Below are 13937 nucleotides of genomic sequence, written 5' to 3'. Positions count from 1 at the left end.
TGATGAAAGTATAACTATGCACATACACACACATCATACATCATACATACATATATATATATATACATACATATATATATATATATATATATATATATATATATATATATATATATATATACACGTTCAAGAAACAGCAAACATAAACAAGATAACCTTCAATAGAGATGCATATTTCTAAGCAGAAAATTGTAGACTAAAAAATTATGTTCACGCTTGCATAACGTTAGCAGCGAGAATAAATATCAGTTTTACGACTTGCAGTAGCAATACATTGAATTCGTATTTAAAACAATTGGCGCCTTTCTTTTTATATTTTATGTGAAACAAAAAACAATTATTAAAGTACATAAGTCATATGTAGATAAAAAATGACAATGTAATATTAATTTAGAAAATTTGCACAACAAAAGATCTTAATGTAATATTATAAGCGTTACAAATTAAATTTTATAGTTCTTACATAATGGAATCAGAACTTAATTTTTTCATTTAATTTTCTTTCTATTAAATTGTATATACTCCTTTTTTCAAATTAAGTAAAGCTCTATAATAATAATTAAATTATATTTAAATTTGAAAATATTTTATAGTATATAATATTTTTTATCAGAAAGACTAAAAATGGTATAAATTAAGTAATGCTACACAGATAAAAGAATTCCTTTATGAAAGTATTCCTTTTCTGAATTTAACTCGTGTACTTTGGAGCATTTGGAATACTGTTTCATAGATATAGATATTATTGTATTTGCAATGGAGCATTTTATTGTAACTGTCATGATTGAGCACGCAACACACATCTTGCAACATTACACTTATGATAGTAGGACACGCAGAGAAGCGCGCTTGCGCGATGCCTCCCCTGCGTATACCGGGGATGCCCTACATTTCTTAACTATACCTACCCGTCCATATTACATGTGCTACAATCAGTGGTGGGAGAGTTTACGAATGGACGGAAGGAGATCGATGAGAGGAAGAAGCGTCCATACTCATATATCTCTATTTATATTGTATATATTACAAAGTTATTTAAACTATTATAATGTAAAATTAAGTAGTATAACAGAGAGAGTAGTAATAATTTTTTGATGTATACTAATGTATACTAAAATTTTCGAAAATTATTTGAGAACGTAACTATACGTAATTTAATTTGATCACGATTACACACATATGCAACACTTAAATATGAATTGGAAATATACACAAAGAGAGATTAACAAAGGTATGATTTATTGTTGGAATTTTTATAATAGCTAATATAAGTAGAATTTTTATAAATATAATGAAATCAATTAATTTTATAATATTAAACAAGAAAAGAAATCCCGATTCAGCCGACTTTTGGACCAATATTTTTCTCGCCTATTTCTTTACAGGGGAAGTTAGGAGAAGGAACAAAGAGGAATTTCTGAGATCCCAACCATAGGATTCAAATTCCTTAGTTTCCAAATTTTCTTTCTTTCTTAATTGTCGCAATAACATCGCGTGTGGCTCTATTGGCTGAGAGGAATGGAGTGTAGATCGTGTCAAGAAAAGAAACTTTAACATTTTTGAAGCTCATTATTATTTTTTGTAAAAGTAAATTAGGTCGTGAAATAAATTAGATTGAGATTAAAAATTGAAATCAATTATCATACACGTTCTAAAAAGTTTGTCGATGGGATTTGTTGTCATCTTGTATAGTAGGAAAGTTGCATTCCGCGTTTAGTAAGCGGGCCAAGAACAACACGATGAAGAGTGAGCAGACACAGCGCGCGTGTGCAATGGCACAGATCCGCGTCTTCTAACCTCTCCTCTTTCTTCAATCTCCTCGTCGATCCCTTTACAAACTAGGCCGATGCATTTATGTGAGACTAGGCCGTATATAAATTTGCATAGCTCCTGAGTTTTATCCACTGACAATTTTCGTTCCATTAAATATTTCAATTGTATATTTTTATATAGATATAAGAATTTGACTATAATAGATTCGATGTGATATTTGTACAAAGTACCTTGAATCAAGGTAAAATAAATTCTTACATGGAAAGAGTTGTCTTTGTTTTGACGGAGTTTCTCGCCAACTTATGTTTTTAGCGAATACAAACTCTTAGTTTCATAGAAGTATTACAAATATAAGCGGCTAATAAGAGCAGATTCAACATCAAGGTTAAACAACTAATTTATTACATCTAATTCATGTATACTAATACAAACAATACAGTTTAAATTAAAACTATAAAAATAGACTCGAAAATTGAAACAAATTAGGAAGCGAACTTTTCGGATCTTCTTCAGCGCAGTATAAAAAGCAAAATTAAATTCAACAAAGTCTAAATGTTTTTAACGTATAAACGTCTAATAAACATATTTAAACGCCGTTACATCAGTAAACGAACTAAAACGTCGTAAGATTAATATGACTCTCGCTAAGCTATCACATTTACGTTACTGTGGGAAGCGATCCTCTCTAGTTTTCTGACTACGAGGTTGGCAGGTGTTAGAATATAAAATATTAATCGCATCATTAATCGTATTTATGATGTGACAATATTTTAATTGTAACAGTAACAACGGTAACGCTAGTGAAATCCTCATGTCAGTAGAACGGCTCAGAGGAAACTCTTAGTTTCATAGAGAAGTATCGGAACGAGTTACGTCATCGAGCGTGAGAACCGTCCGTGATCCTTTCAGGACCTCGAATAAGATCCCTTCCTTCTTATGAGAAGAGGGTCGGCCGAAAAATCGGTTCTTAGGGTAGGCGGACGCGAACCATTCGAGGGGTGAGGGAGGAGCATCGTCCAGAATGGTATTTCCATTGTGTTGTATCTCTTGTCCATTTTGCGGGTTTCAGGTTAGGCCAGGAGCATGCGCGCAACGTGTGCCCACCTACCCGCACATCTATCTGCCTTCTAATCTATCTGCCTGTTTACCGGTTTGCCTTGATCCCCTGAATAATCAGTAGGTGGGTTGGTAAGTAGGTATGTCTTTCTTACGTAAGCTTATACCGCCGCATATGCCGGCAAGAATGAAAGACAAGAAAGAGAGATAGAGACAGAGATGGAGGAGGGCAGAAAGAGAGGGAAGTAGGAAGAAATAGTAAAAAAGGATGGAATGGTAGTATTAGTGATTAAAAATAATTTTAAAGGATATATTCCTTCAAAATAAAAAATATATTTTTGGTAAAAATATACATGTGATATTAAATAATTGTTAGTACCGATAAGAGATGAATTTATTGTCGTGTGTTCTTGATAATAGCTGATATAAATAGAACCAAAAAATTTACGTGTTAGATATCTTCAAATATACATATATCTATATATATTGGTCTTATTTTTAATGTAATGTATGTTTCTTTCATTTTACAAGTTTTTACGCTATGTATAGTCTTATTGTCTCTTTGCTATATTTTTTGACGAATTGTTTGCGAAAATTGAAAATTCACTTCAACCTGTTAATCTCGCGAAGGCCGTTTTATTCCTTCACATATATCTTTTGTATGCGACATTATATGAAGAACCAGGATATGGAAAAAACTTTATCATTTCCACGTATGACAATCGGTAATTTTCCTACTGCGCCATGAATGGCCCGCTAGCGTGTTCGCGATTTCCAGGGAGAGCGAGAGTGAGTGCGAGAGAGAGAGAGAAAGAACGAGAGAGGAGAGTAGGCGGAAGAGAGGAGGGAGGAAGAGAGAAAGAGAGAGAGAACGTGAACGACGGTAACGGCATGCTTTTTCCTGCAGGAGCGAAGCTCGTTGTCCTTGAGGTGTTCTTGGTTCTTCTCATAGCAGAAAGATCCGTTTCGCAGGGCGTGGTCTAACGATGACCTCACGGCGGCCATCTTTGACCAAGAAATCGTTTGAGAATGGTAGTAGGCGAAGATGAAAGTCTCGGAGTGAATTTTTCGGCGAAAAAGATGGATGTGAATAGATCGGTAAGTCCTATTCGTGGGATGGAGATGGTTGAGAAACAGAGAATGCCATCTCCTCCGTCCTCGAAAACTTTCAAAAATGAAAATGTCTTCATTATTTTTCTTTCTTTTTGTTAAAAATAGATAGTTGAAATTTATAACATAAATTGTTTATCCACGCGTATAATCATCTTCAAGAGATCATCGTCTTATCAAGAGATAAAAAACGGAAAATTCAGAGCGTAATTCAAGTCTGGATCTTTTTCATCTTTTTCCTTCTTTCAAAGACATTCCACGAACGAGGAATATTGTCAACGAATAATATTGGTATTGACGAGCGTCAAGTTGCCAATGAGTCGTCATGACTATGTTCGAAGACTGCCTAATAATTGATACGATCGTCGATTACGTAATCTACTACTGATTTATCCCAGCAAACACCGATATATTGTATAATTGTTACATTGCGGTGCACAAAACGGAATATAACAGGTAATATAACGTGTATGTTACATGTAACATCCATGTTAGTTGTAATTTCCCACTCATAGATGTAACATTTTAATATAACATATATTACATTGTAGTTATATTGTAATTATATACCAAATAGCACATTAATGTATTAATTGATAAGTCAGGTGCTATCTTGGGATATAATGACAATATAACTACAATGTAATATATGTGATATTAAAAATGTTACATCTATGAGTGGGAAATTACAACTAACATATACGTTACATGTAACATGCTTGAGTATATAACATTTATATACTGTGTTTGCTGGGATGCCAAGCAAGAAGTGAATTTAACAAGTTGTTTGGATTTCTTTTTCGAACTGAAAAAGACTTCAATGTCAAATCTCGATTTTTGTGCAAAGACTTTCGCACCTCGACCTATTTTCTCGAATTTTGCAAATGGTAATAATGATTTTTTGAGAAATTGGCCTTTGACTCTAAATAATTCCTCTGAACGGGGATCAACGTATCAACCTCCGATTTATGCCAAAAATTTTCTTTTTTATGCCTTTTCAAACGATGTAGTACAATACGAACAGTTTTACTTTTAGCCCCTCAAAATGATTAAATATGTATTTCATGATTTTTCATAATTTTGAGCAGTTTCCAAAATATAGGAGCTGAAGACAGACTTTATGGACACTCTGTGTGTGTGCTTAAAAAATAATGACTTTGAAAGTTCAAAAATGCCTCTACCTGAAATTAGACTATGCTTACAAGATGGTCTTTTCGAAAAATAGCAATGCATTATTTAAAATGGGACACTGTGTGTATATACTATACATATATGCATTAAAGAGCGATAAGCGTGTCCAATGCACTCATCTTACGTCCTATGATTTAATGCTTTCGTGCGCGATCGATATTTATCGCCAGTACATAAGACTCGAAGTAGTTTTATAATGTAATCTATTGCATAAATAGCAATATGTCAGTTGTATCAATTGTATAAATAGTATTGCACAGCGATAAATATTGAATAGCTGAAATCGAGTATAAACCTTAGACTCTCCTTAGATGCTCTTTAAGAAAAGACGCATTGACTTCAGCTCAAGAAATAACTATACGCTGACTTCAACGCTAGAGTTTCGTTCATAAATGACGCGCGTACTTTCATTCGTCTTCGTTTCCTCAAAGCCTAGCTGGCCCCTTTCCTGGTTCCCTTCTCCTACATCCCTTCTGCTCGGCAGATTCTATCTCATTTCATCATGGTTACCATCGTTTTCTCTTTCTTTGTCTCTCTCTCTCTCTCGTCGTTTCCTTGCATCCTTTGTATATCTCTCCCCTTCTCTCTTCCTTCCTTCTATTCACTCCATCTCCGTTCATCTTTGCTCTTCTCTAGCATCATATGCCTGGCTCCACCCCCTCCTTTTTGCAATGATCCACGGTCTTTACCGCTGTCTCTTTGCCCCACGAGCCAACCGTTTCGCAATGATGTCATCTGCGCCATTGGCGTCGACCTCGCAGTATTTTCAAGAGGTTTCAATGACAAAATTAGAGTCGGTAGTGCAAATGCTGGTGAGAATTTCTGATTGAATGTATTTTTACGGTTAAAAAAAAGGTATATAGAGTGAAAAACAAAACGCTATACTAGTATATTTAAAGAGACTATTTTAAAATAATAACTAAAAAGAGAAAGCGGTGTAAATATGTACATTGCAAAACACACGATTTAGATTAGCAAAATATGACTTTATATTTAATTATTTTATTTCAAAATTTTTCGTTAACGCGGTTATGAAACAGTGGTTTGTCGACTTGGCTTTTTTCGCGAAGTATTTTTCTGAAATCAGGTACGGCATATGATGAGGCAAGACGATGCGATATCGAGGCCGAGTAAAATTAGATAGTGAGGATGGAATCTGAGCGTCGGTATGCGAAATGGAAACGGAAATGGCTTCGGTCGCCTATACGAAAGATGGCCGCAATACGATGCCGCGCAAGAAAATGGCGCTTCCGCAAATGATCGGTTGCGCGTATATCTCTCACGTTCTCTCGTGAAATATTTTAGCACGCGCTATATTTTTTCTCTTTTCTTATTAAATCAAATTAAAATTGAAAATTTCTTCATACTGTTGTATTTATAATAAGTTCGATATGACTAAATGATTTAATTCTTTGACATATTAGCATATAGATAATGATATTGAAAAAGACTGTCGTACAGTCGAAACGTTTATCTTTTTTAACATTATATTATGACGTAAAATAATAAAAAAATTTTTTAATTAATATCTTATATGCTCGTTAAGTTGGCCTTTTATTGTATCACATATTTCTTCATACAACCTAATTTTTACTCATCATGATATTGATGTACTGGTATAACAAATCGCGCATAATTATCACACTTTCTTGATTAAATTTAACTGACATAAAAGAAATTTTTTATTCAGCTTTTTACTCCTTAATATACTAATAAACGCAAAAAAGCGATCAAGAGATTTTGTAACAAACTGTAGATTATTGAAATTACAATCTCTCGATAAATCTTGCGTGCGTGTAAAAACCAGTTAAAATAGTCCTATTTTTTTCTCTCTTCCACAAAAGATATACTTTACTCTTTTCCGTTAGATCGACCACATTGCGTTATAATAAAAATTAAACGATAAGTGATAAAGCTTTTTTTGCTTAACTAACTTTCGAAGATTTCATCAATTATGTATCGAGAGTAAATAAAGTTTAACCGCATATGCTTGCATTTCTGCATACAAATGGACACCATTGCGTTGTGTAATATATATTTAAATACTGACCAAAGCACGGTATTACCACAAATACTGTTTGTTTGAACGTAAAGCTATACGTGCATGTACATGTGTGTATATATAATTGTTGACTATACATTATGTTGGCTATATATTTAAAATTGCTCACAAAGTATATTCCAAAAAGCTTCGATAAGAAAAAATGGTAAAAAGATATATGTGAACGACAATATTGGATGAATAATATTATATATATATATATATATATATATATATATATATATATATATATATATATATTATATTTTTTTATATTTTTAGATAAGAAATTTAATATTTAGTTATTTTATATCTTACATATTATCTATTGTTGCATTTAGAGACAGTGTTCAAACATTTTTATAGCAACGCAGGAAAACTTATAAAATGACTACATAATTGTCATTTGTTGTGTACGATAGCTTCGTCTAGCATCATATTATTCATTATCGATTACTTATTATCAATTCGTACCACGTTAAAAGCAGCGTTTGATATAAGCTTGCGATATAAGTTAATTAGTCGATGCCATAACTAAGACTTACATTATCGACTCTAACTCTTGGTCTTACGGATATGAAAAAAAGGTTAGTATGTCTTGTGAAAATAAGACTATATGAAAATTATGAATAAATATACGAGTTGATAAAATTTCATGGGTACAAAATTTTCAAATTAAATAAAAAAGATATCTTTTTATTAAAATTATGATTTTATTAAGAATGTAATTATGAATTACATGATATCAGTTGAAGATAGTTAACATTTGTAACTTGTTTTGATTATGAAATCTATTTAATCTATAAATGTGTTCAAGAAATATAATAATATAAATCGAAAAAAATGTCGAAATTTTTATTTTTTTTATATAATATTTCTGGCATAATATACACATTATATGTAAAATATAATAAAATCATGATAATAATAAAGTAGAATAGACATGCTACTAATTTTAAAAATATGCTTTAATTATAAATAAGATTAAATAAATTTTATTTTCTTTATTATTTTTTATTTGATTATTAAAGTGTATTACCTTGATATTTATTTAATAATTTTGCGCCCTATCTACCGTGTTGTTCCTATCACGCCAATTATTATATTTTAATTGAATTTTACGGACCTATCTTTTTTAATTATAAATAAGAATTACGCAAACCTAAGTAATAAAAAATTTAATTTAACTTGTAAATTAAGAGTTCTACTCACTCAACTTTGTGAATACATTATATACAATATATATATATATATATATATATATATATATATATATGTATGTATAAACAAAACAGGTAATAAAAAAATAATAATTCTTTTCAAGATTTCTTAATTGCCGTATAGCAATGAAAAAAATGACATGTGCAGGCACGGAAAAATACGTGCTACAGAAAACATCATGTCGCGATCCGGTTCGTTCTATACCTCGTAGTTGGAAAAAAAATTCGCGACGGCCGCACGGTATTTGCCGAGTTACGAAAGTAAATAGCTTTAGAAAGTATAGTGCGCGACAAGAGAGGTGAACGGCGACTTAAGAGTCCGGGTAGCTTTAGCGCAATTACGGGGCACAGCAATGTATTTGGGCAATGTTAGAAATATAGCAACAATATATGGGGGAGCAGAATTTAAATGATAAAGTCAAAATTAATGTCGATATAATTACCATATTGAAAAAAAGAGAATAAATAATAATGTACGCAAGTACTATATTGCTCCAAATTATCTTCCACATTAACATATTCTGATAATCATACTGCAAAAAGCATAGATTTCGATTTAAATCCATATGATTCATAAATATATCGTAGTCGTAATTCTGGAATATTTTATATATGGAATTAAACTTCAATTTTTAGCATGATAGACAGTCAGAGGTTATTCATAACATACTCTTGTACTCATTATATGTTAACATTTTATATATGAATGTAGTAAAATTTTCGCGCATGTAAGTGTCGAAATAGATCGTGTACTCGCGTTAATTTAAATGTTGAAGAATTCATGACACAAGAATCATTTCGCACATCAAATCGAAAGAGGAAGTGAGTCGCCAAGAGTCGAGAGAATCTATTGAAGTATGGCCGGTGCTCGCTCAATGTTTTTCATGTTCCCAGAGCCTCTTAATATTATCTGTACAGCTGGGGGAACACGATTTCCACTGTTGAGCCCGTGCAAATGTACAAATGCTGAGTCACGAATTAGAAAATCTGCGGAAATGCGGAGTTTGAGATTAATCGAAATTAAGGGGGATTAAGGAATTCGACAAAGATTAACAATTTCAAAAATAAAAAATAAAATACATATTCACAAATGAAGTCAATGAAGAATTTAAAATTTCTTTAAAAAAATTAATAAGAATAGTGGATTAACTTACATAGTTCTTTATATATATATAATCTAAAATTCAAAATCTTTAGAAAAGATTGAAAAGTATATGAATTGATAGAAAATGGGAGTCCAAATGAATTATAGAAGCTAACAGAGTATCAGAAATTAGATTTTAAAACAAAAAATCCCGAATCTCAAAAGAGAGTCGTGAACACGTGTGAATCTCAAGCTCCGATAGATTTCAAACATAATATACAAAATCAAGGACTATTTATTTAATCTCTCGAGTTTCACAGAAATTGGCGAACTTGGTTCTTACCACCGTAGTTTACCATCTTTTCTTTTTTTGACATAAAAAAGATAGAAACAACGGCGAGGAGGTTTAGGGTCTCTCGATCCAGCTTTACCGCACGCACATCCCAAAGAACGGCGAATAAGCATTATTCCAAAGCGGAAAACGGGTGTTGAGTCGCGCTTTGTCGCAGGGCCGATAGGAGAGAGAAAAAGACTGACTGTCATTTTGCATATAAGCCAAGCCAGTTTCTCACCCCCACTGACCCAGCGACCGAGAGAGAGCCTGCGCTATTGTTGCGCAAGACAAGAGTGGCGGCTCTGGGGTGGTCTTTCCCGTCTCCGTTGCTTCCTGCTGCGTTCTCCGGTGCGTACCCGCCGCCGTCAGCCGTCGTAACAAACGTTAGATCACACACTGGCCCAGCGAGCGAAGCCCGAGCCACGGAACAATCACGTGACAGCGATGGTTGCGTCATACAGTTCGGCCCCTCTCGCTAAGCTTGCTGAGCGGACCAACGAGGGAGAGAGGGCCGCCATGTTTCGCTGAATGAGCGAGAATATGCGAGAACGGAGAGAAAGAGAAAGAGAGAAAAAAAGGAGAGGTTGCGAGAAATCGCGAAAGATCGCGAGAGAGACAGAGAGATCGTGACACTATAGATCATCGATATTTTTTTTCTATTCTCTTTTCGTTGAGAATATGGAAATCGAGAATTATTGAAATTGAAATCCCGGAAAAAATTCGAATTTATTAAATGGTGGATCTTAGTAATTGAAAGTTAAAAGTCTCTCAATTGAAATGTATAGGATTAAAAGTTCATGAAATTAAAATAAAATGACTAGAGGGATGGAAAAGGCTAAATTTTGAAGACAAAAACGCGAAATAAAAAAAAAAGGAATTGGTGATCCGAAGGAAATAATGGAGGAATTGAATGAAAAAGATATTCTAACAATTCGCCATTGATAATTTGCATTTTTCTCACGATATCAGACTTCTGAACCCAAACGGAATCGATTCATAAAAATCAATTATGGAAATGTTAAATTTGAATCTCAGCTCACACTATAATACAAGTTGTATTAATCGTCGGATGTTTTATCGCACTAGGCGTGCGCGTGAAGTACACAGAGAAAAAGAAAAAGAGAAAAGAGAAAGAGAGAACGAGTCCAAAGACTGCGATAAATAGGTTAGACGGTCGCGGTCAATAGGTCGCGTAACTTTTTAAAATTCTACTTTTATAGAAAGAGAGAGGGAAGAAGGTATAAATATGATGAGATCACTTTTTCTCCGTCTGTTTCGTTGTATATGTCTATCTTTCTTTTCTTTTCTTTCCTCTTAATCTTTGAAGCTCTTGAAAGAAGCAAATTCTTTTTTTTGGCGACACCTATGCCGTCACGATACTCACACACAAAAAAAAAGAATTAAATCTGAAGATATCCAAAGATGGTCAAAGAAATCGGTCGCGTGATCAACACGATTCCGAGAGATCGAGACACGAAAATTCCGCTTCTGGTCACGCCACGCATGCAGAATTCATTTGGCAATATTCCTCATACAGATAGACGCCTTTCTGTTGGTTTCTCTTCTTTTTAAACTATTCGCATTCTTTTAGAACACAGTACCACTTTTTCCAGCTTACCGTTTCGCCTCTCTCTCTCTAGATTACTTTTATATTTAGATTCCTTTTTAATAAAATTGAAGTTGCGTTTCTCTTATGTGAAAAAAACTTGGTTACAATAGTACATATTCATACTCGATCTACAAATCTTGTCTGCGATTAGAATAAAATGGTCGATCATTCTAATCGTTAACTCTTCGATAAATAATCTTGGATATAAATTTTATACTTTGCCTTCTTGAATTCTTCCACTGAAAGAATCTAGAGAATTCGAACCATAATATCCGTAAGATCCTTCTTTGTTCAGAAGAGAATATAGATTTTAGAGAAATTCAAAATAAGAGAGAAAAAACTGTGCGAATACTTCTCCGCTGATACTTTACCGCCGCGAAGATAGGCGGAAATCGAAGCACGCGACGGCTATATCCGAGAACGTTACATGGCGGACGACGAAACTTGTAACGGACCGCGAGGGAGAGCGACGCGAGAGCACAACCGAATCCGAGAGCGAGCTGCGACGAACGAGGATGCGCTCGAACGCGTAGCCCGTACCGCACTTTCAACCTCTTCCCCACACCTCGCGACACCGACAGGGCCACATCCGGCGATGACGATATGGCGCGCACTCGCGGGAGCACAATTGCTCACTGCCATTGGGCGAGCGCCGTTGCTACTCGGGTCGCGATTGGCCAACGCATACATACACACGTGCGCGTTGCACACTTGGCGGCTCGCTCGCCTTTCCCCCTTCCCTTCTGCCCTCACTCTCTCTCTCTCTCTCTTTCTTTTCCTTTCCCCCCTCCCTCTCTTCTTGGAACACGCGCATCGATGTCGCGAGACGCGCGCGCGCGCAATATCCTTTCTATGTTCGGCAGCCCGTGCACGGGAATGCGTATATCGTAACGTTACGCGTGAAGATTCACTCTCGTCGGCGCGGTTCTACGACGACAACCGGACAGGAACTGCCAGCCGCACGCGCGAGAACCCGCTACTTATGCCCTGAGTGGGAAGAAACGGCAGAATCGAGCCTGTGCGGTTTGCCTTTGGATTGCCGCAACTATCGCGGCTTCGAAGAAGTAATCGCTGCGGCGCGGTTTGAGCTCTTATACGATTGATTCGACTGTACACTTATGTATACAAGATTAGATGTATCATTTGCAGCTGTGCAGAACTTTAAAGTAAAAATACTTCAGCTTGATAATAAAATATGAAAAATTTCGTTAATTCTCTCCATATTTCTTCACATATGTACAATATATCAATGAAATATATTATACATCTATTTGATTTGTAACAATATCAGATTTTTAGCGTTACGTATATAAATAATGCGGTATAATTTATTTATTTATTTAATAAATATGTAGTTATACAGTGTTTACATTAAGAAGAATATTAAAATGTTAAGAAGAAATAATATAACAAAAATATAAAACAACGATATGTAGATAACAATCACCAGTGAAAAACCAAATTGTTTAATTATCTTCGATCTGACTCTGGTCAATTTAGTTTATTTTAATTTAAAAAATACACAACGTTTTGATCGATAGGTACGGTTCCTTATCAAGTGTTACTGATTAACATGAGACTTAATAGTAAAGATGTCACGATTAAATTAATATATATTTCAAATAAGAAAATATTTTTATCGACTCTCAATCTTAATGATAATAATATAATAATGATATTTAAATCGGTCAATAGAGCTCAAGCGCGAAAATTAATTTTTCGCAACTATATCTCTTGGTTTGAGATTACTAAATTCCATATATTACTTAACCTCAAACTTACATATAGGTCTGAAAAGTCGCTGAAGCGGGAATCGAACCCACGTCTTTCACTTTCCGGGCAACTGCTCTTATCACTAAGCTATTCAGACCCCTTCGATTCAATATTTTTCATTTGTCTTATAATAGATGTTAGTAAATAACGCCATGATTAGGCCCAAGCGTGAAATAAATCAAATAAGAAAATATTTTTATTGCCTCTCAATATTAACAATATAATAATATTTTTAAATCGGTCAATAGAGCCTAAGCGCGAAAATTAATTTTTCGGAACTGTATCTCTTAATTTGAGATTACTAAATTTCATATATTAATTAACCTCGAACTTACATATATGGAAAAATAGGTGAGAAAAATATAGGTCCGAAAAGTAATATATATTTCTTCAACGGTAGTCTTCATAAGACAGATATATGTTCATAATTTATTTTTAAATGTGCTGTATATTTTTTTGTCACATTTACTTGAAATAAAAAAAACTATCGATGCTATTGTTCTATTTTTCTTTCTATTTCCCCAAGTATTTTCGGTTCGCTGCAAAAAGTTTGCTCTATCATTTACGGTGAAGGCGGCGACCGAACCTTTGACCTATTTTTCTATCGATCTCGCCTGGTTTTGCATCTAGGGCGTCTCGACGGCCCCGGCCCTGGTAGTCGAGATTTCCGCCACTCCCTGACACGGAGGTTCTTGCGCTAACCTCGCAACTTTCTGTTATATAGTTAATGAAAATTAAAAATATTT

The 13937-nt window shown here is 34.2% G+C and overlaps 1 long non-coding RNA gene across 1 annotated transcript; it reads left to right on the top strand.

Annotated features, from left to right (window-relative positions):
- The first annotated feature begins 591 nt into the window (after positions 1 to 591).
- On the top strand, positions 592 to 2038 carry LOC146722402 (uncharacterized). Its single transcript, XR_014925188.1, has 2 exons — positions 592 to 1231; positions 1386 to 2038. It is a non-coding gene; the product is annotated as an uncharacterized LOC146722402 (long non-coding RNA).
- Positions 2039 to 13937: the final 11899 nt, after the last annotated feature.

This window comes from Nylanderia fulva, unplaced genomic scaffold, assembly GCF_048542155.1.
Source record: "Nylanderia fulva isolate GAGA-0341 unplaced genomic scaffold, ASM4854215v1 Scaffold32, whole genome shotgun sequence".
In the NCBI taxonomy this organism is placed as follows: Eukaryota; Metazoa; Arthropoda; class Insecta; order Hymenoptera; family Formicidae; genus Nylanderia; species Nylanderia fulva.
This window is presented reverse-complemented; position numbering and strand designations above follow the sequence as displayed.